A 23,123-nucleotide genomic window follows, 5' to 3' on the forward strand; every position below is an offset into this window, starting at 1 on the left:
AAAGCATTATTTAATTTATTTCAATAGATAGAAGATGATCTATACAAAATGGCTGTTTTGCCTCTATCTATGATAAGCTTTAAAGCAAAGTAACAACCTTATGCTGAATAGAAAGTTCAAGCTCAAAATTAAAATGTCAAATAACCACCAAAGAAAATCAGTGCTTCTTTTTATTCTAGTGGAAAGCTCTACCAATGTTTATTAAACAATAAGTATATTTCTTGAAATGGGAAAGTAACCATTACAATTAGTTCACATAACTACTCTAAAAGGAGTATGAAAGATTTCCAGCAGAGCATTTCCTAAATATTAGATTTTAAAAAGGTTTATTCAGTTATCTCCACTATATGACTGTCTCGGGAGCATGAAAGTTAAAAGGAAAAGGGAACATATTGTTTTCAGTCTTAGTGGATAACAGATGGACGTGCAATAGTTCATATCATTAGTTTTTTTTAAAAAAAAAGAAATGATTTTAGATAAATGATCATGGCTGCAAATGAACCAATTTTTCATGTTAAAGTATTTTAGATTTTAATTTTAGATGCTATTTTAGGTTTTAGTTTTAGATGCACAGTTACAGTTGCAGATGAACAAACATGTTCATGAAAAGCTCAGGCTGGGATTGATAACAGGCTCGGGTGGAGCATGTACAATTGTTAAACAAGCAAAGCTGCAGTGCTCAACTATGTTAGGAGCCTAGTCTGAAGACTCTAGGATGCTCAGGCTCATTCAATCAAGAAAGAGTCAAGGTTAACATTTGCTATTAAGCTCCAGTCAAGTTCTAATACCCCTTTCATATAATGAGCCAAGCCTAGGCAGTTCAAAGGCAGTTTATTTGTGGCGATAAACACAGTCACTCTACAAGTTTTCCGGTATTCACCACATACAGACAAAAGAAAAGGTGTTTCCTCAGACAAAAGAAAAGTTCCCTCAGTCTCTGCTTTCCAATAGTTCAAAGGCCATATGCACATTGGTAAAGTGTAAGTACTCGATCCAGCTTAATCAGCAAAAAGGGAACAAAAGCAACATATAAATTAATCTAGTTAAGCAGCACTAATCACCATTCATGTCCTCAGTTAACAGCTGAATCATTTCATGCATTAGAGTTGTTGCGGTCAATCCCCTCGTCGTCTGGTCGTCGGGAACGAGCGCCTGCAAAAAGGAAGTCCACACTGATCGGAGGCGGCTCCGGCGGGGACCCTCCGACGGTCAAGTCAGAGAGGTGACTGGACAACAGTAAAATGAAGATAGAGAGCTCAATCGAGAGAGAGAAGGAGAGAGGGAGCAAGCCTGTTGTCTTTTTTCGGCCCCTTGCACTGTAGCCTTCCCCGATATATATAGTGGAGCGTAGTATGGCGCCGTCATTAATGGCGCAGACAAGTGAGGAATTGTCAACTCACCGTAGACTGTCAGAGTCGCCGTGAAAGTGTCACATCGCCGTGGGGCTGTCCAATCGCTAGGGTTGACAATGCCCTAGGTGGGATAATGCCCTTAGGCGGCAATGCTGCGTGCTGCTGTCAGGGCTGACAGTCTCTGGCAACAGTACGGCGATCGGAGGAGTTGACCGATCCTAAGTTGGTGGCCAGCTGTGTGGCGTCGGGTGGAGATTCGGGTCCCTTTGACGGTCAGCCGGGCATGTTGCGAGAGTCGGCCATCAAACTTCCTGGTTCAGTCGGTCGGAAGAGTGGAAAAGGTCTGTCCGACCGACATATCTTCAGTCGATAGAGAGCCGTTAATCGGTCGGTAATGACGTCCGGTCGATCGGTCGGTCGGTCGGTCGGGTATGCCCGATCATAAGCCGGCGTGAGCGGAGTCGGTCGGTATTTCCCAACAAGAGTAATGCTAAAATTGCTATCTAATATTAACAATAGCTAAGTTCTTGACAAGTGAATCACTAGATCACGATACATATTGGAGGGAAAAGAGAAAAAGCATTATTAGGGTTTAGCTATAAATAATACCTTGAGATCCAAATGGTTCACTATTTGACCAAATGATCACAGCCACACAAAAACAACATAAATTTGCATTAGTACGTCAAATAAGTGAAGCAGAAAAATAATCCAGATGTGCAACATTTAGCAGTTTCTTATATCACCACTTTTCATGTTGGATATGCTACTTAGGAAAATCAGCTTCCAGCATGGTAGCTGAAGGTTTCTTACAACTGACCTCGTAGGGAAAAATCTTTGAGAGTTATCCGACAGAAACTATAGATGTTTGTGGTAACATTCATTTTTTGCAACTTCAGACCAAGCAATGAAGCAAAATCCAATGCAGGTAAATTGGTTATGAAACTTTGCTTATGCAAGTGAGATACAAAATTATTCTTGATCCTGTTCCCACAATACTCTGCAACTTTTATGGTATCTGGAAAAACTAAAGGACATGCTGCAGCAATAAACACAATTATTGGTGAGATTATTGAAGCTGAATAAATATATTCCATATTATATGAAGATAAATGAAAAGAAACACAATAAAGGTGAGATCCCAATATTCTTAAAATACAATAGAGAAGCAGTTAATGGAATAATATGCAAAAACCAACAGAATAAGAAGTGGTCGAGATCGAAAATTGTAATACAGTAAGCACCATATACAAGTATAAATTTAACTCAAATTGGAAAAGTTTAGCAGTACAACTAAGCATTCTACAGGTTCATGGCAAGTCCAGTATCACCTGAAATAGTTTTCTCAAGTGCGACAAGGCAGTACTGAAGGCACAAATTCCACAAAACAAAGTACCCAATAATATGTCAGCCAGACAAATATGAAAAAAGAAATGCTAGATACAAATTGTCATTCATAAGATAATGTTATATAACTTGGGAGTGGATAAAGAAGAATAACTGATCAATCATGATATTTAAATCATTGCGATAAGATTGCCTTTATTCAACCTGTTTAGAAGGTTTAAAAGTGAGGACACGCTGAATCTTGTATGCAATGACACACACACACACACACACACACACACAAAGAGAGAGAGAGAGAGAGGTATTCAAACAAGTGTATGCTTATTAATAAACCATTGTTTTCATGTGTGACATAAGATACATGATTGTTGTATGCTAGGAAGCACAAATACGATATAAGACATGGGTACAATATGATATGGATACGGAGATACGATAAATTCTTAAAAATGTAAGATACGATACTAGGATACAATATATTAAAAAATATAAAATTAATATAATATTAATATAAAAGCATGAATACTCAAGATAAATTTAACATACAAATATAAATTATAACTTAAGAGCACCTATGTTGGAAACGTAAGCATCATTAATGCACAGTCATTATAAGCAAAAATCCTAAAAGATTAACATAAAAACATCTATGTTTCAATACCAAGCCGTATCCAATACTAAAAAATCAGAAAAGAGAGGAAAAATAGCTGGACATGCAGATCATATCCCCCGATGTTTTCATATCGAAAACATATCCAACACGGGTACGACAACCATTTTGCCGTATCAGTGCTTCTTAGGTTGTATGAATGATTAGTCGTTCTGCTTACGGCTATTTTATCACCAAGCCACATGCCAACAAGTGCAAAGTGGTACTAAAAGAATCCACTAGTTGCACCAGTTAGACCTTTTGTCTAACTTCTCCTTAAACTATAAAACGAAAAAGAAAAAAAGAAAGAAAGAAAGAAAAAGAAGAAGAGGAATCTCCTAGTAACATGATCTAAGTCTAAAATGGGAGAAAGTTGGTCAGTTTTTGACTTATGCTTAATTATTCATAGATCTAAATTAGGATTTCCTAATAAGTTTATTAGTCTAAAAAGAATCATAAAAATCAACTAAATATTAGTTCTCTCTGCATGCAGGGTAAGGCTGCATACATCTGACTCTCTCTAGATCCAACAATGATGGGAGCCTCGTGAAGTAGGCCACCCTTCTTTTAGCAAGCTTTGATATACCCTTCGTAGGAGCAGATGACAAATCAAGATTCATATAGCCAGTAGTGTTTATATTATGAATTAATGAAATAATACTTATATCAATTAGTAGCAACCATCCAATTTATGAAGAAAATAGGCTATAGAATGGTTTGAATACAGTGAACTATGATCTTTACATAATTTTTCAAACATTTTAAGTCAACCATATGACCATCTTGTACTACCTTTGAGGCAGTTGTCTTAATGTTATCTAATTACAACTTGGGCAATTCCTCTAAGATCAATCTAGTTAATCCACTTGACACCAACTGAGAAGACTATAAAAATAAAAAATAAATTAACAAAAAAAAAAAAAAAAACCAAAATGACAATCAAAAGTAATAGATGCATATCATGAAGCACATTAAATGCAACTAGTACTGAGCTAATTAAAGATTTCCCAAGCACTATATTTTAGAATAGCACCACAGATAAAGGTTTCTTTTCCAGCTACCTTCATTAACATTGCAATTGGATATCCATCTAAGTACATGCTTTGTAGATAATGAAGCAAGTCTACCATATAACCATCACAGGACAATACTTCTGCAACCATCAATTCTACAATGGTGCTCAAGCAAGTCATCAGTAATATCCATACTTGCCAAGCCACCAACTCAAAGCAATCTTCCTGGCAGCTTCACATATAACATTTTGACATATTTGGCTGCAACATTGTTACATTCTCATTCACAGCATCAACTTTCCCACAGGCAACCAGCAGCTTAAAGGAGTTGATACCACTCTCATACTCACTGATATCATTGACAGGGCAAGAAACTTCAGTGAGGCTCGATTGGTGGATTGAGCCAATTTGTTGAAGTCCATCACTGGCAACCCGACTTTTTAAGATCTGTTCGAAAATCTGCTAGGCAACATTTTCCATGAGTAGAATCCAAGGCAAGCATTCCTGTGTTTTTATTTGATCGCCCTATGAGAATGACCAGCATGGCCTGAGACTGGGGATAGCAGATTATGTTGACCAATAAAGGAGCACATGAGGCCAAGCAATCAACAGCAGTTGTGCTTATCAAGCTGTCAACAGCAGAGAAGTCTAATATACATTGTCCCACAAGAAAGAAGTACCATGGAATGCAGTTCATGCAGCTTTATGAATTATTTGTTCAGCCTTTGATACAACATAACATTAAGCTGCAAAAACTGATCGCTTTGGTGTGCAATTGTTGAAAAATGGTGTCATCGGCAAAGGTGCAAGAAGACGAATTTATGGTTGAGTACAGTTCAGGGAAGTGTCAGGCATCAAAATGTTCTTGTTTTCCGTCAGCTCAGTGTCCGTCTGATGCAGTGGAAAGTCACCAACTATTACATCATCCAATTTGCAGCAGAATTCTTGCAAACCTGAATATCAAGCAGACAGATTGGTTATATGAGAACACACACACACACACACACACACAGAGGAGCAAAACGTTTTGCAACATTAGAACACAACGCCTAATAGGAGCATGTCAAATAAATGTTAAAATTCAGTAAAATGAGGTGGACCAAGGGTTGTCTTTTAAGTCTTCCACATATAAAGATGGAAAAGGCAGCAAGAACGTGATTTTTTTTTTTTTTAAAAAGTTCAAGTTAAAAACCAAAATACATTAAAATAAAGTTTCAGAATTAAATGTCAAATATTGAAATTGTGCCACCAAACTAACAGCATACGTATATTAGCAGACCTACATTTCATCAGTTGGATCAAATTAGTATGGTGTACGATGTGTATTACATATACACTTATAATTCCATAATATTTTCTAAGATAGGTGCAAAGCAAGGTTTTTGGCATGATCCTGCCAATCAAATGTTCAATGTTTTTCATGAAATGGATTGGTTTTGCAGAACCAGTCAAAAACCAGCAAATTTGCTTGTCTGATCCCTTTATAAAAGGGCCTAAATGTGAACTGCATTGTTTTTGCCCGTACTCCATTATTTTTCTCTTCGTTCATAGTTTTAGTACTTCAAAGACCTGATCTGTTGCATCCTTGCTCAAACATCAACAGCTTTTAGTTGATTCAAACTGTAATCCATAATTCTAAGTCCAGGAAAACATCGGTTAAAAGCCAATGAAAATCTATAAAAGTTCCCACAGTAGCATGTGGGCTTATTGCAAATGAAGACTAGGGCAGAAATTCAGACATTGCCACGCACCTTATCCCGAACAATATACTGAATTGGTGAATCAGCTACAGGTTCATCGAGAAAGCAAAGAGACCGCTAATAGTTTAAAAATAGAAAATTCAAACATTCCATTACATCACATTTTATATCGACATAGCTGGATAAAAAGCAAAACCACGACACATCATCTAAAACGAGGAAGAAAGGTGACAATAAGTACAGGCAGAAGAACCTTTCGCAAAGAACCAGTTCCACGAAAATAGCAATACAAACCACAGAAAAACATCAAGAAAGTCAATAAACCACTGATTAGTCTTGACATTCAAAAAAAAAATAAAAAAAAAAATCCGGGAGGGAAAGAATCATCCAAGCCCTAAGCCTAGCATCAAGAAAATTCACAGAAACAAGAACTCTCCGCAAGAACCGATTTTGAATATCACCCACCCGGGGGGGTCGGAGGGTAGACAAGACAAATCCGATGCCTAAACCTTGCTTCAAGAAAGTTCACAAAAACAAGAGCTCTTCCCAAGAACCAAATTTTGCGCCACAATTTGCGAAAGAAATTCCAACCTCCACCAGAAAATCACGACAACTTCCTTAAACAACAAAATAAATTAAAAACCCTTTTCGAAATCATAAACCAAGAAAGTTTACCGCTACACCGCAATCTATTGCCGTTCTAATAACATGGAGGGCATCAATAGTCCCACATCGATTGTGAGTCAAAAAGGACTCATACTTATAAGGAGGAAAATTTTTTTTTTCATGTGAAGTACTTTTTAAAAGATAAAATCGTGAGGTTCTAAATGATTAAAGCACATTGAAACTTAAAACTCACTGAAGCTTAAAGATGGTCATGAGTCAAAATAGACTAAAGAGACCCTCTCTACACCACAACACAACCCAAAACTCAAATTGGGAGCTTTAATTCAAAATGCCGTAAAAATATTCCAACTCCCACCTTGCTAAACCAAGAAATCAAAAAGAAAACAAAGAGCAAGAAAAATTTGAAGAGAAAGAGACCCTCTCTACACCACAACACAACCCAAAACTCAAATTGGGAGCTTTAATTCAGAATGCCGTAAAAATATTCCAACTCCCACCTTGCTAAACCAAGAAATCAAAAAGAAAACAAAGAGTAAGGAAAATTTGAAGAGATCCAGAGGAAGCGAAGCGGGGAGAAGGGAAAAACCTTGAAAAGGAGGAAAAGATGGGGGACGGACCCTCAAAAGAGGAGGAGAAGGGCAGCGAGGGATGAGGAACAAAGCACGAGAGAGCAGACGGAATAAGATTTGCGAATATAAGTTTGTATAGGGGTTTTTCTGTCAAAATGGTTCTATGAAATTTTTAGCGATATCGGCAAATCAGCTTTAGAGAATATACGCTCTGACATATAACCCTTGTCCAAGTTGGTATTATCAGATATTGCACGTAAGTTTGTTTCGTTTCGTGCAGTAATATTAATGTTTGATGCGAGCACTAATTTGAAAAAAATGCCGGAACCTACTTGCCGACCCCAATCCAAATTAATATAATGGTGTTAGAAATGATACATTTTTAATAATATTTTATTATAAAAAATATTTAAAATATTATACTATAATTTTTTATATTTTATTTTTAAAAAATAATATTTTATTATTTTTTAATCTTTTTTTCCATAGTTTTTTGCCGCCGCCCGCCGCCCGCCTCCTCACCGCTACAGCTCACCTCTCCACCACCTTTCCCCTTTCTCTGCTCGGGCCTATCACCCCCTTCTTCCTTCGCCTCCACTACTCGCCTTTCCATAGCCACATGCTGCGTCACTTCTTCCTTCTGCTCCGCTACTTATCTCTCCACTACCATCGCTCGCTTTCCCACCCCCTTTCTCCTTCCATCACTCGAGCCCCCGGCACTCTTCCTCCACCTCTATCACTAAGCCTTTCCACAACCACACACCACCCCACTTGTTTCTCCTCCTCTTTCACTCGAGCCCGCCGTTGCTCATTTCTCGACCCTCTTTTTTCTTTCGCCACTCAAGTACACCATCTGTGTCGCTTGCCTTCCCGCAACCACATGTTGCCTCCTTCTTCCTCTCTCGCAGCCGTTTACTTCCACACCTTTTTTTCCCTTCCGCTGCTAGGGCCCACCGCCCTCTTCCTTCTCCTCCACCACTCGCCTCTCCGCCACAGATCTAAACCTAGTGGAAAAGAGAGGTGGTCCATCAGGATAGAGGAAGAAGGGGCACAACTTTCAAAATATCCTATTAACTTTTTGATTTCGGGATTGTACTTAAAATTTAAGTTATTTATTACACTAGCTATACATATGACCAATTAAAATTAGTTGCTGATAAATACATCAATGCCGTCCATCTTAAAATGGGCGATTAGAAAAAAAGTCAATAATAAAAATGACTAAAAGGGACTTTGGAGTCCTACCAAAATCCTCATATAATACAATAATATTTATATATAAATCCTATCAAATAAATCTCAGTCTCCTGCTGCATGTCTCTCTGATGTTAAAATGCAGATCCATTCTCCATAGAACATCCGGGCATGATCGAAGATGAGTCCAATCAAGTTTGGCCTAAAACTAGTTTTAGCCTGACTTTCAAGACAGAACTTGGATTGTGTACCATTATATCAAATATTTTATATGAGGGATTTACTTAACTGATTTCTAAAGTTAGTAAGCTGTCTAATATAGTTGGAGATGAAAGTGATATGGATATTATCTATTCGGATTCATTTTTATATTCGAATCAATCCGGATATAGACAAAAATTTGAAGATCCAACTATAATCCGTATCTGTATCCGTATCCATATCCATAAAAAAAAATAGATATAGATATAAATAGATAATTATTTGATCCATATTCGAATGTTTGAATCTACATATAATTCTATATAATTTTATATAATACTCATTAATTTTTTTTAAAAAAATATATAATTATATAAATATATTATTAACTTAATTTATCATTTATTTACTAATATCTTTGATTCTATAGTCATAAATATTAATTATCTAAGTTTTATTTATCATTATATCCATACTTTCAGTATGTAAATAGTATCTGTATCCGTTTAAAATAAATATGAATATAAATTTTTATATCTAAATAATATCCATATCCATATTTATATTTATTAGATAAAACAAATATGGATATAGATATAGATATGCTAGTATCTGATCCGTATCCAATCTAGTTTCAACCCTTAATGTAGTTCATCTCTTAAAAATATTTCTACTGTATGTACATTATATATCTTGGGAAACCTAAATCGGTTTGTGAACATGTATTTTATAAATTAGGATAAATTGTGGTATCTAATTTTTCGATACTACCACAATTTTGAAACCTATTTGTTAAGAAATAGCATATTTTGAATTACGAATTTGAATCCAAATAAAGCAAAACAGTGAAAATCTTAAGCATATTGTCTAATCATACACTTAGTCCATAGGTTGATCATTAGATGGTAACAGGTTTCAAGTTGCTTTTTTTAAATTTGGGTTGGAATTAGGTCTAGCCAAAACCAGCTCAATTATAAATGAGGGTGTATGTGTTGGAAGTTTATCATCCAAACTTGCTTCAACCTAACCCGCACTTGACCTTGGCCACCCTTACTTGCTCCAAACCTATCAACCTACACACACTTACTTGAAATAAACAAGTTCAGGATAGCAATTTTTAGACTTGGGTCAGAGATGAGCAAGCTTGAAACCAACTCGAACCCACTTCAAGCCAATTTGAACCTGGCCTGACCAAATGCATTGCCACTCTTAATTCAACCCCATATTACTACCTTGAATTTGGTTTTAGCGTCCTAAACATCTCACCCATTGTACCATCTAGTAACTTATAATGTTGTTCCATCAAATCACCAATTTATCTCGGCAACCTTGTCAATCTCCTACCATGATCCACATGTAACTCATCCAGCCATAGCTGTCCCAATTCTTCAAATGAAACATGGTGCGTGGAAATGGAGGATATTTTGAGAAACCAGAACAAAAAAACTTGTTATGATCTAATATAGCGAATATTTGCCCGCCTGACTTCGAAATTAATCAAAGTGACGTAATCCAAGTGTCATCCAATCTCGTACATCTTGAATCATTACCAGCTAAAGGAACAACTACGTTAATGCCACAATCTTGGCAGCGGATGCGACCCCTTAACCATGATTGCACAATCCAAACGTTATAACAACTCTCCGACGTGGGAACCCATTATCAAGTAATTATTGCATGATGGAAGCTGCTATCAGATGGTTGGTCCACAGTCCTATCATCCCCTGTAAATAGAGAGAGATGGGAGATCCTCAGGTAAGTCTCATTTGACTCGACTCTTGCCACCTACTTCACACACTCTATTTTTCTTCTACTATTCTCTAAATTCGGATGATTTGAGTGTTGGAGGGCACTTCACCAAAAAAAAAAACTCCTACAAGAGAACTTCATTTTCCCGTTAGCCTTGCAGTCGAGTTAAACCGATAACCACATCTCCAGATTCACTGCATCAATCTCCTTTTTAGTTGTGTTTTTAAAGAAAACCGATCATACCATCACCTCACATCTCAATCGACCTCGATCAGTCTAACCTCGAATTCCAGTGGCAACATGATCATTAACCTTAACATGCTAAAGAACTAGGAATTTATTCAGCTTGTGCATGTGATCTCTTCGAGGACACCATGGATTCTCATATGGCATATATCCAGACGTCTTTCGTGAATGGCAACATCTATCCAAAGTCACAGATATGTGATTCCCTTCTGAAGTCTCCGATTTTTTTTCCGTGTGTCTCACGAACACCGGGGAGGCCGGCCGTGCCATGAAATCACTCGTGTGATTCCTGTTAAAGCCCAAAATCTGCAATATCATTACCCTGCAGAAGTGGTTCAAACAAGAGCCGTGTACCAGCCCAAACCCAACAATGTCGGGCTCCTTTTGAAAGTTGAAAGTCTTTGGGCTGATGGCAAATGAATGGGGTTGGAGTGCCAAAAAGACTGGATTTTCGCACGTACCTTTCACGTGACATGAAAATGGATGGATTTATTTGTTCTACGGAAGGATTTTTTTTTTTTTTTTTTTTTTACTAAACAAGAAAGATGACCCTTCAAAATCGATATCACACATGTCCCATTTTTGGTAGTCTTCCGACAGTATATTTTATATATATATTGTTGGGGGATACCCACCGACCGACCGACCGACTATCGGAGGGTCCGACCGGCTGGCGGCCCGACCAACCGACCGACTATCGGAGGGCCCGACCGGCTGGCGGCCCGACCGACCGACCGACGGCCCGACGAACGACTCTGACTGGCCGATCGTGAGTCGGGCGACAGGCCAACGGACATTGGCAGCGGCTAACTGCGGCCATTCCACGGTCCATTCCCGACCGACTAAACCCAGAGGTCCGGTAGCCGACCCACACGAAGCTCGCCGACCGACGAAGGAGTCCGACGCCACTCTGCTGGCCACCGACCTTGGGTCGGCCGACTCCACCAACCGCCGTACGGCCGCCAGACGTTGTCAGCTCTGACACGGACATGCGGCACAGTTACGTAGGGGCATTGTCCCGCCGAGAGCCGGGTCAACCCTGGTGATTAGACGGCTACACGGCGACATGACGTTTTCACGGCGGCTCTGACAGCCTACAGTGAGTTGACAGTTCCTCACTTGTCCGCGCCATTAATGACGGCGCCATACCGTGCTCCACTATATATATCGGGGAAGGCAACAGTGCAAAGGGTCGATCCGCCCGTCTCTCCCACATACGCAGGCTCGCTCCTCCCTCTCTCTCTTCCTCTCTCTTTCTCAGAGCTCTCTGTCTGCATTTCACTGTTGCCCAGTCACCTCTCTGACTTGACCGTCGGAGGGTCCCCGCCGGAGCCGCCTCCGGTCAGTGCGGACTTCCTTTTGCAGGTGCACGCTTCCCGGCGATCGGACGACGAGGCGATTGGCCGCAACAGATTGGTGCGTCAGGTAGGGGCCAGCATGACAAAGACAAGAGCTCAATGATCGAGAGTCACTGGGTCGGCAAGGCGCTCTTCCCGCCGGGAAGAGGCCTCTCCACCACCACCGGCGACGGAGCCTAGCTCTCCGCACCCTACAGTGACCACGGAGGCCCAAATTGCGGCCATCGTACGGCAGATGACCGTACTGACCGACGCAGTCAAAAGCCTCCAGCAACAACCGGCGGCCCGACCTATGCCTTCCAGGAGCAGCCGCCGACAGCCGCGCCGACCCCTGTCGCCTCCATGCGAGCGCTCTCAACAGCGCTCCCACGGAGAGGAGGAGGGGCGACCACGGCGCGACGACCGACGGTCTCAGCGGCCCTCTCCTTCCCCGTTGGAACGGGCGAGGAAGGAAAAGCGGCCGCGCACACCGTCGGCCTCTCTTTCAGAATCCTCCGGAGGCTCCACTCCTGGGGTCTCTCAGCATCGACGAGCGGACGACTACGAGCGACGGTTCGAGGAGATCGACCGCCGGCTCGCCCAACTGCAGATGGACGACCAGAAGTTTTCGAACGACGTCGACTTCCAGACCGCCCAGCCTCTCTCTCTCGACTGGTCCTCGATGAGCCGATTCCCAGTCGGTTCAAAATGCCGAACGTGGAGCCATACGACGGCTCCACCGACCCAGTCGACCACCTCGAGAGCTATAAAGCTCTCATGACGATTCAAGGGGCAACCGACGCTCTTTTTTGCATCGGCTTCCCCGCTACACTTCGCAAGGCTGCCAGGGCTTGGTACTCCGATCTTCGATCGGGCAGTATCCATTCCTTCGCGCAGCTCGAGCACTCGTTCGTGGCCCATTTCAGCACCAGCCGAAAGCCGCCGCGAACGTCGGATAGCCTTTTCTCCCTCAAGCAGGGGGAAAACGAGACGCTCCGACACTTCGTGGCGCGATTCAACGCGGCCACGCTTGAGGTCCGGGACCTCAACGAAGACATGGCGGTTTCGGCCATGAAGCGGGGCCTGAGGTCGTCCCGATTTACTTATTCTCTGGACAAGACCCTCCCCCGGACATACGCCGAGCTGCTGGAGCGCGCATACAAGTATATGCGCGCGGACGAAGGAGCGTCCGACCGACGCTTGGTCGAGCCCAGGGGTCCGAAGGAGAAGCGAAGAAAAGGTCGGAAGCCCGCCGAACCAAGCAGGCCCTCGGCCGATAGTCGACTTTCTCCACCCCGACAGATCCAAAAATCACCCCGCCGGCAGACTCCGAGATCGGTGCGTCCCAGGTATGACTCCTACACTCCTCTCTCCGCTCCCCGTGCGCAGATCTTGATGGAGATCGAAGGGGAAGAATACCTACGACGGCCTCCGCCTCTGAAGGCAAAGGGCCTCGACCATCGGAAGTACTGCCGGTTCCATCGGAGCCACGGCCACGACACCGAGCGATGCATCCAGTTGAAGGATGAGATCGAAAATCTCATCCGCCGGGGGTATCTCGGCAAATTTCGAAAGGGTCCGCCGACCCGACCGACTGCCGACCGACGCCCCCAGCCGACTGAAGAGGCGCCGACTAACCAGCCGACGGCAGGGGTCATCAACATGATCTCCAAGCGACTGGGCCTGGGGACGTCTGCAGGAGGAGAGCCGACGAAAAGACCACGACCGAACGACGTAATCACCTTCGCGGGAGACGACGTTCGGGGCATCCAGACTCCCCACGACGACGCTGTTGTTGTGTCGGCGACAATAGCCAATTATGATGTAAAACGAATTTTTGTTGATAATGGAAGTTCGACAAATGTTTTGTTTTACTCGACCTTCTCCCGAATGCGACTACCGACTGATCGACTTAGTGGGGTCTCCACGCCCTTGATCGGCTTTGCCGGAGACACCGTCACGACAGAAGGAGAAATCACCCTGCCCGTGACGGTCGGTACCGAACCACGGCAAAGCACAGCCTCCCTCATTTTCGCGGTCGTCCAAGTTCCTTCGGCCTACAACGCCATACTCGGGCGACCCGGACTGAACGCCTTCAGGGCGATCGTCTCGACGTACCATCTCCTTGTTCGATTCCCGACCAAAAACGGAGTCGGGGAGATGCGCGGAGATCAACAGCTCGCCCGACGATGCTTCCAAATCTCCGTCCAAAGCGACGAGACAAAGGATCCCCTGACAATCGACAAACTGGATCAACGGGAGGGGGAAGAGCGGGGTTCGCCGGCCGAGCAGCTCGAGGCGATCCCGGTAGGAGAAAATCCCGACAGAAAAGTTTGGGTCGGGTCTCAATTGCCCGACACCGAACGCCACCGACTGGCGGAGTTGCTAACGGCCAACGCCGACATATTCGCATGGTCGGCAGCAGATATGTCGGGCATCCCTCCAGAAACAATTACTCATCGACTCAACATCGACCCGACAATGAAGCCGGTGAGGCAGAAGAAAAGGTCCTTCGCCCCAGAAAGGCAGAAGGCCATTGACGAAGAAGTGGACAAGCTGCTCGAAGCAGGCTTCATTCGGGAATCCACGTATCCCGATTGGATCGCCAATGTCGTCATGGTCAAGAAAGCCAACGGAAAATGGAGGATCTGCATCGACTATACCAACCTCAATCGAGCGTGCCCGAAGGATAGCTTTCCACTCCCGAAGATCGACCAGCTGGTGGATGCGACGTCCGGATTTCGACTGCTCAGCTTCATGGACGCCTTCGCCGGGTACAATCAAATCCGGATGGCGCCTGAAGATGAGGAGCACACCGCGTTCGTGACCCCCAAGGGCCTCTACTGTTATCGGGTGATGCCCTTTGGATTGAAGAATGCCGGTGCCACCTACCAGCGACTCGTCAATAAGGTCTTCAAAGACCAGATTGGGCGTAACATGGAGGTGTACGTGGACGACATGTTGGTAAAGAGCACGCAGATCCCGGACCATGTTCAGGATCTCGAGGAGACCTTCCGCACCCTTCGACGACACCGAATGAAGCTCAACCCGACCAAATGCGCCTTCGGGGTGACCTCGGGGAAGTTCCTCGGATTCCTCGTTTCTCAGAGAGGGATCGAGGCCAACCCTGAGAAGATAAAGGCGATCCTCGACATGCGTCATCCGAACACCAAGAAAGAGGTCCAACAACTGAACGGAAGAATCGTCGCTCTTAGCCGATTCATTTCCCGATCAGCTGAAAGGTGCCTCCCGTTCTTCAAGACCCTGCGCCAGGCGAACGGTTTCTCTTGGTCGGATGAATGCGAACAGGCCTTTGAAGACCTGAAGAGGTACCTGGCTTCCCCGCCGCTGCTCGTAAAGCCGCAGGTCGGGGAGACCTTGTATCTCTACTTGGCCACATCCTCTGAGGCGATCAGTTCGGTGCTCGTTCGGGAAAACGAGTGCCGAACCCATCAGCCCATCTACTACACCAGCAAAGTGCTCCACGACGCCGAAGCCAGATACTCAGAGACGGAAAAGATGGTTTTCGCCCTGACCGTCTCCGCGCAGCGGCTCCGACCATACTTCCAGGCCCCACGCCATCGTGGTACTCACCAACCAGCCCCTGAGGGCCGTACTGCGCCGACCCGACACATCCGGACGACTCGCTAAGTGGGCAATGAAGCTTAGCGAGTTCGACATTCAGTACCGACCGAGGCCTGCCTTGAAGGCTCAGGTCTTGGCCGACTTCATCGCTGAATGCCCGACGACCGACCGAAGGTCGGGAGCTGAAGGCCCGGGACGAGATTCGGTCTCTGAGCCAGACCCGATCTCCACCTGGGTACTTCACATCGACGGAGCCTCCAACGCTCAGGGAAGCGGGGCCGGGCTCCTGCTCACGAACTCGGATGGGGTAGTCATCGAATACGCCCTCCGGTTCGACTTCAAGGCCTCCAACAATCAAGCCGAATACGAGGCACTCCTCGCGGGCTTGAGGATGGCGAAGGAACTGGGCGTCGACAGCCTCCGGTCATTCTCCGACTCTCAGCTGATCGTGGGGCAGGTCAAGGGCGACTTTGAGGCGCGAGATCCGACCATGATCAAGTATCTTCAGAGGGTAAAGGATCTCGTGGCCCGCTTCGGGCATTTCGAGATCTCCCACATCCCCAGGACGGAGAACGTCCGTGCCGACGCTCTCTCCAGATTGGCAACGTCGGCCTATGATTCTTTGGGTCGGACGTTTGTCGAAAACCTCCAACAGCCGAGCATCGATCGGGTCGAAGAAGTGCAGCAGCTAACGTCTGAACCAAGTTGGATGGACCCGATCGTCCGGTACCTGTCCGACGGGACCAGTCCCGAAGATCCCGCGGAGGCCAAGCGACTCCGATGGTCGGCGTCACAATATGTGATCATGGACGGCCGACTCTACAAGAGGTCGTTCTCCCTCCCTCTGCTCAGGTGCTTGGGACCGACCGACGCTGACTACGCCCTCCGAGAGGTTCACGAAGGAATTTGTGGGAATCACTTGGGGGGCAAGTCCTTAGCCTTCAAGGTCTTACGACAGGGCTACTACTGGCCGACCATGAGGAAGGATGCGGTAGAGTTGGTCCGAAGGTGCGAGCCATGTCAGAAGTATGCCAATATTCAGCACCAATCGGCCAGCCAAATCACTCCCATTGTCGCTCCATGGCCCTTCGCTCAGTGGGGAGTCGATATTCTCGGCCCCTTCCCACCGGCGTCGGGCCAAAGGAAGTTCATCGTTGTCGCCATCGACTACTTCACGAAGTGGGTCGAGGCCGAGCCCTTGGCGCAGATCACCGAGCGGAAGATAGAGGACTTCGTCCAAAAGTCCATCATCTTCAGGTTCGGATTGCCGCACACCATCATCACCGACAACGGACGGCAATTCGACAACCAAGACTTCAAGGACTTCTGCGCCAGGTTCCACATTCGTCATCGACTAACTTCAGTCGGGCACCCACAATCCAACGGCGAGGTTGAGGTGACGAACCGAACCCTGCTCCATGGACTCAAGACCCGACTGAATGAAGCCAAAGGCCTCTGGGTCGACGAGCTGGGCTCCGTCCTGTGGGCTTACCGAACGACCCCCCGCGTCCCAACTGGAGAGTCGCCGTTCAGTTTGGCCTACGAGACAGAAGCCATGATCCCGCTCGAGATTGGCCTGCCATCTTCAAGGATCGAGCAGTACCGCGAGCCGGACAACTCCGAAAGCCGGAGGGCCGACCTAGATCTTCTCCCCGAACTGCGAGATGAGGCTCAAATCCGAATGGCCTCATACCGACAGAGGGTCGCCCGGTACTACAACGCCAAGGTCAGACCAAAGCTCTTTAAACCTGGCGACCTAGTCTTGAGGAAGGCGGAGGTGTCGAAGCCCTTGGACCAAGGGAAGTTGGCTCCCAACTGGGAAGGACCCTACAAGGTTGCTGACACCTTCGGGCCGAGGGCCTACCGGCTGGAGACCCTTGAGGGGAAACCCATTCCCCGGACTTGGAACGCCGACAACTTGAAGCTGTATTACCAGTGAATTCTGTAATTCAATCATCGGAATACAAGTTCAGTTTGAAAAATCGGAGTTCTAACTCTTCGACTACTGATCAGCGCTCAGCCTCGATGCATCGACGCAGACCTGGCACCGACGACACATCGGCCCCTTACACGGACTGATGCATCTATGATGACGGGAGTTCATACTCCTTCTACGGTCGAATTTTCGGGCAGAATCCCTCGGCCGACTAGCCGATCGGGCCCCGACCGAAGAAAGACAAAAAGCCCACGCGACTATTGTCGCGACTTCCGACCGAGCTACGGACGGTCGAGGGATGTTCGGCTTACCACCGTCTGTCACACGACGCGACCTTTGTCGCATCTACGACTTGCCGACCGACCAACGGCCGGCTGAACGACACTCGGCTTGCCACCGTCTGTCAAAAGACACGAAACCCGATGCAAGAGCATGGGGACCCGACTTACTACCATACCCCCGACACTGCGCCGGATGATGACCGACTAAGTGCATCTACGGAGGTCCGGCTGCCGAACCTTGGCAGGTTCGGTCGGCTTCCGGCTCAACAGATGGACCCGACTGGCAACTTCGACTACCCGAAGCCGACCCGAAGTCGGGACCCATTCCGCTTTCAGGGCTATGCAAGTTGTCGGAGTCCTACCGACTCGCGTGGGTTAGTGGCTTACTTAAGTTAGCAACTAAAGTTCGGCATCGCAGCAATGGTCGGCATTACAAACAAGAAGGAAAGGAAGAAAATTTTATTCGTTGATAAAAAGAAATTACAGAGCCGGGACGAAGCCCGATTACATGTATTTTCGAAAAAGACAAAAATAAAGATGGTCGGCGGGGCCGATCACCCGTCCTGATCGATCTCTTCGACCGACGAAGGATCGGGAAGAATCGGCGTCTCGACCATGAGCGGCGCTGGGTCGGCGGCAGAAGGATGTCCTTCAGTCGGCAAGGGACCTCCGGTCGGCTCCTGCTCCGGAACGGCTTCCTCCGCTGGGATGACGCTTCCCGACGGGTGGTCGGCCTCCTCTTCGGTTCCCTCCTCTTCGGCGAGTAGCGGGGCGACTCGGCTGACGTCCACCTCCGGGTACAAGGCATGGACGGCATCCCGACCGTCCTCGAACCCGACCCGGTAGGAGGCGAAGCCCGACTCGAGCATCTCCTGCTTGTACCGGTCGGAGGCCCGGAAGTCCTCAACCGCACGATCGGCCGACTCCCTCGCCGACCGAACCTCGTCCTCAGTATGGGCCAGCTCCTCCCTCGCCAACTCCGCCTCGGCCCTGGCAATTTCGGCGTCGATTTGGGCGATGGACAAATCCTCTTCGGTTTCCGCGAGCTTCTCCAGGCTGGCCCGAAGTTGCTCGCGTTCCCCTTGGAGTTCGGAGGTGGCACTGTCCCGTTCGCGTCGAAGACGACGCACGACCCGACCTTTATGCTTGGCCTCCTTCTTGGCCGACTTCAGTTCGGCCATAAGCCGGGAGGCCTCGTCCGTCAACTTGGCCTCCCGATCGATCGACTCCTGCAGTTGGTCGACCAGCATCGCTCTTTCGGCCTCGGCCGCCGCCGACCTTTCCTTGAAGGCTGCCCGAACGTCGCCGAACCTTCGGTATCCGGCCTCCAACTCGGACATGGTGAAGATCAACTGCCGACGAAAAAAAGCTTTGTCAGAATTATGTGGCAAGCGAAAATTCTTCTAAGGAAAAAGGTGACGCGAAGCTTACCTCCACCATCGACGGGTAGAACCGCGACAGCATCTCGGTCACTTACCGAGACCGCAACGACTGAACGTCGGTAGGGAGGAGGATCCCCTGGCACAACCTCCTCGCAAGGTTGTGGTCGGCCAAGGCCGACGCACCCTCAGGGTAGTATGCGCTGGGGGGCATTGATCTCTCCTCCTCCGAGGGCTCCATCGGGGCTTTCCCCCGATCAGCTGCCCCGACCGACGGGGCTGGCAGCGATGGGACGCTGGAGTTCGACCCGGCGCCCCCCGTTGCGCCAGCGGACGCCTCCGGACGCTGTTCGGCTTCCCGAACGACATCCGGCTCCACCCGCGGCGGCAAAACCGCCGACACTCCTTCGGCCACTTCCTCGGTCGGCCTCTCCTCGACTCGGACAGTCGGAGCCGCGAGGGCTATGATCGGCTCCGACCCCTCGGTCGCCGACGCCTCCACGGTCGGTGGGACTGGGGCTGGTCTCTTGGAAGGGCGCGAAGGGCCAGCCCCCGACGCTGGCCTCTTCCTCGCGGCGGCAAACTGACGAATTTCGGCGTCGGTCGGCCTCATCCTCGGCGGTGTCCCTGCAAAACCCACCAATGTCAAAGGCCGGACCAAAACTACCCTAAAGCCGAACAAAAAGAAAAGCTGGGGGATCGGGCGATACCTATTCGGGGGACCAGACTCAGGCCGGCATCATAGAGAGCTTGCTCGGTAACAAGCTCCCTCTGCTTCAGGACCGACATGTCTTTGAGTCGGTGGAAGTCCTCCCGGTCGTCCACGTCGACCCGACTGTTGTCGTTGGCCTCAGTTCGGGGTACACCCCAGCGAGAAGGAAAGCCCCAAGAGGAGGAAGAGGAAACAAAGAAGAACTGGTTCTTCCATCCATGAATGGAAGATGGAAGACCGGTTATGAAGGCAAGACCCTTCCGGGGGTTGAAGAGCCACCACCCTCGGGCTTTAGGGTGGGGTCGGAGCACAAAGAAGGCCCGGAAGAGGGAAACGCGGGGGTTGGTCGGCAAGAGCTGACACAACAGCGCGAAAGAAATGATTAGCCGGACAGAGTTCGGCGCCAGTTGCGCCGGACAGAGTTCGTAGTAATCAAGCAGATTCCGGACGAACTCCGGAATCGGAAGTCGAAGACCCGCACGAAGGTCCTCAACATACAGCGCCAGGTCGTCGGGCGGAGGGTTGTTGACCCGACCGCCGGCCCCTGGAGCAGAGAGCCGAAACTGCTCCGGGATGCGATAGTGCTCCCGAAGCTGATCGACGTTCGGCCCCGAAAGCGAGGAGGCCTCATCTTCCGGAGCCGATCGGGTGTCGTCGGTCGGGTTCCCCGACCGAGCTCCCTGAGTCGGTTTCCTGGTCATTGTGCAGGAACCAAAAGAAGAAAAGAAAGGAAGAAGGGGAAGGAGGACCACGAACCCGATGGACCCTCCGGAAGTAGAGAAGAGCTCTGCCCGCGACGACCGAGAAATCGCCCGGACAGAGTTTCCCCAGCAAATGGCAAATGTGGGTCAGGGTCCGGGAGGTCCTATATATATAGGGCCGACCGACGACCGAGATGCTCCCGCGCCGACCAAAGACCACCAGATGCGCGACGCGTGGCGCCCGCCGGTTGGCTGAGGATTCGGCGCGCTTCGTCCCGGGACGCCCGCACCGCCCGCATTAAATGCCGGAGCGGGCGCCAGCCAACCACCTTGACACGCGGCGCACGGGGATTGGCTCCGCAGTCGGTCGCCCGCGCCGGTCCGCGTTCCCGATGGGACGCCTCACCCGCGATCGGCGCCGAATACCCGATCGACTGACGCCGTATCGTCCGGCACCCGATCTTCTGACGCCGACGTGACGACTGACGACGACAAGACGCGGCGTCTGACACCGGACGCCGGCGCGACTTCTGGCATCGACTAGACGTTCGGATCACTTGGGATTCGTGAGATGTCAGACAACGGATCAGCCGGCGGTACGGTCGGATCTGCACATGCGACAAATCCACTCCCAGTCGCCCGGTCTTGCTACCCGAATGAAGGCATCGGCCAGCTCTCCACCCGACTTAGGAGTGGAGGGGGGCAACTGTTGGGGGATACCCACCGACCGACCGACCGACTATCGGAGGGCCCGACCGGCTGGCGGCCCGACCGACCGACCGACGGCCCGACGAACGACTCTGACTGGCCGATCGTGAGTCGGGCGACAGGCCAACGGACGTTGGCAGCGGCTAACTGCGGCCATTCCACGGTCCATTCCCGACCGACTAAACCCAGAGGTCCGGTAGCCGACCCACACGAAGCTCGCCGACCGACGAAGGAGTCCGACGCCACTCTGCTGGCCACCGACCTTGGGTCGGCCGACTCCACCAACCGCCGTACGGCCGCCAGACGTTGTCAGCTCTGACACGGACATGCGGCACAGTTACCTAGGGGCATTGTCCCGCCGAGAGCCGGGTCAACCCTGGTGATTAGACGGCTACACGGCGACATGACGTTTTCACGGCGGCTCTGACAGCCTACAGTGAGTTGACAGTTCTTCACTTGTCCGCGCCATTAATGACGGCGCCATACCATGCTCCACTATATATATCGGGGAAGGCAACAGTGCAAAGGGTCGATCCGCCCGTCTCTCCCACATACGCAGGCTCGCTCCTCCCTCTCTCTCTTCCTCTCTCTTTCTCAGAGCTCTCTGTCTGCATTTCACTGTTGCCCAGTCACCTCTCTGACTTGACCGTCGGAGGGTCCCCGCCGGAGCCGCCTCCGGTCAGTGCGAACTTCCTTTTGCAGGTGCACGCTTCCCGGCGATCGGGCGACGAGGCGATTGGCCGCAACATATATATATATATATATATATATATATATATATTGATAAACATTACAAGATGATCAGATGGTAAATATTATTGGGATTTGAGGTAGGCTTCACCAGCATATTTCTATTGGTTTTCATCTCACATAAGTCTCATGTGATCCTAATTTTGACTTGATCACAGGTGGGCATTATTAAATCTAAGGTCGGCCTAAGCTAAAATTCTGGTTAGAACCGAGCCATGAGTGAACACCAGCTGAAATTGGATGGATTGTTGAGCAAATGAGCATGCATTTAGAAACATGTCGTCTAGCTATAATAAAATAGAATGCAGCTTTGTTCCATCAGCCAACTAGACTACCAGGCCCTGGCTCAAGAAATTGGACCCATCACACCATCGCTGGCTGCAAAATATTACGTCCGACAAGCACGGCGCATGCAATAATATTCCGGTATGATAGCTTTGCCAAAAAGGAAGGGTTAGATAGGCCTTATCGTAGACAAAGTGAATAAAAAATTCACATATCAATTGATCGTTCATTAAGTACTATTTACGATGGATCATGATTAATTATGAGATAAAAAAGTTAATCAAAATTTTGCTTACGATAGAATAAATCTATCTAATAATTTTTTAAAGGTGGGAGCTAAATCAACCTCTTGGCTTAGATATTGGCCCACGTCATCTGCAACCCATGCCCCAAATTTTTTATACGACTCGCCTGGCTCGCTTAGATTTATCTTGTCCCATCATCGCCCCCTTACCTCACACGTATATTTCTCTCTTTTTTCTTTTTAATTTTTTGGTAGAGCGACATTTTTCTTCTCTACCAGTCAAAAATGGCACGGCCAGACTGGTCCGCCAACCAAAAGTGTCAAACAAAATATTATTTTCTTTCTTTTTCTTTTGGGGCCAACTCGTTGGCTAGTTGGCTGCCAGTGCTGGAAGAATTATCTGGAGTGCTAAAACTGCATTATTTGTCTTGTACTAAAACCACTCGTTGACATGCTAGTTGTCTAACAGTCAAACTGGCACGTGACGGTTTCCCGCAAACGTGGTGCACGGCTTTGTGAAAAGTTTTCTGAAAGGGATCTAACATTGATCTTGTCTTT

General features: G+C 47.8%; 1 pseudogene; it reads right to left on the reverse strand.

Annotated features, from left to right (window-relative positions):
• Positions 1–725: 725 nt before the first annotated feature.
• Positions 726–7,870, reverse strand: LOC105052593 (uncharacterized GPI-anchored protein At1g61900-like; annotated as a pseudogene).
• Positions 7,871–23,123: the final 15,253 nt, after the last annotated feature.

This window comes from Elaeis guineensis, chromosome 2 (genome assembly GCF_000442705.2).
Source record: "Elaeis guineensis isolate ETL-2024a chromosome 2, EG11, whole genome shotgun sequence".
Lineage (NCBI taxonomy): Eukaryota > Viridiplantae > Streptophyta > Magnoliopsida > Arecales > Arecaceae > Elaeis > Elaeis guineensis.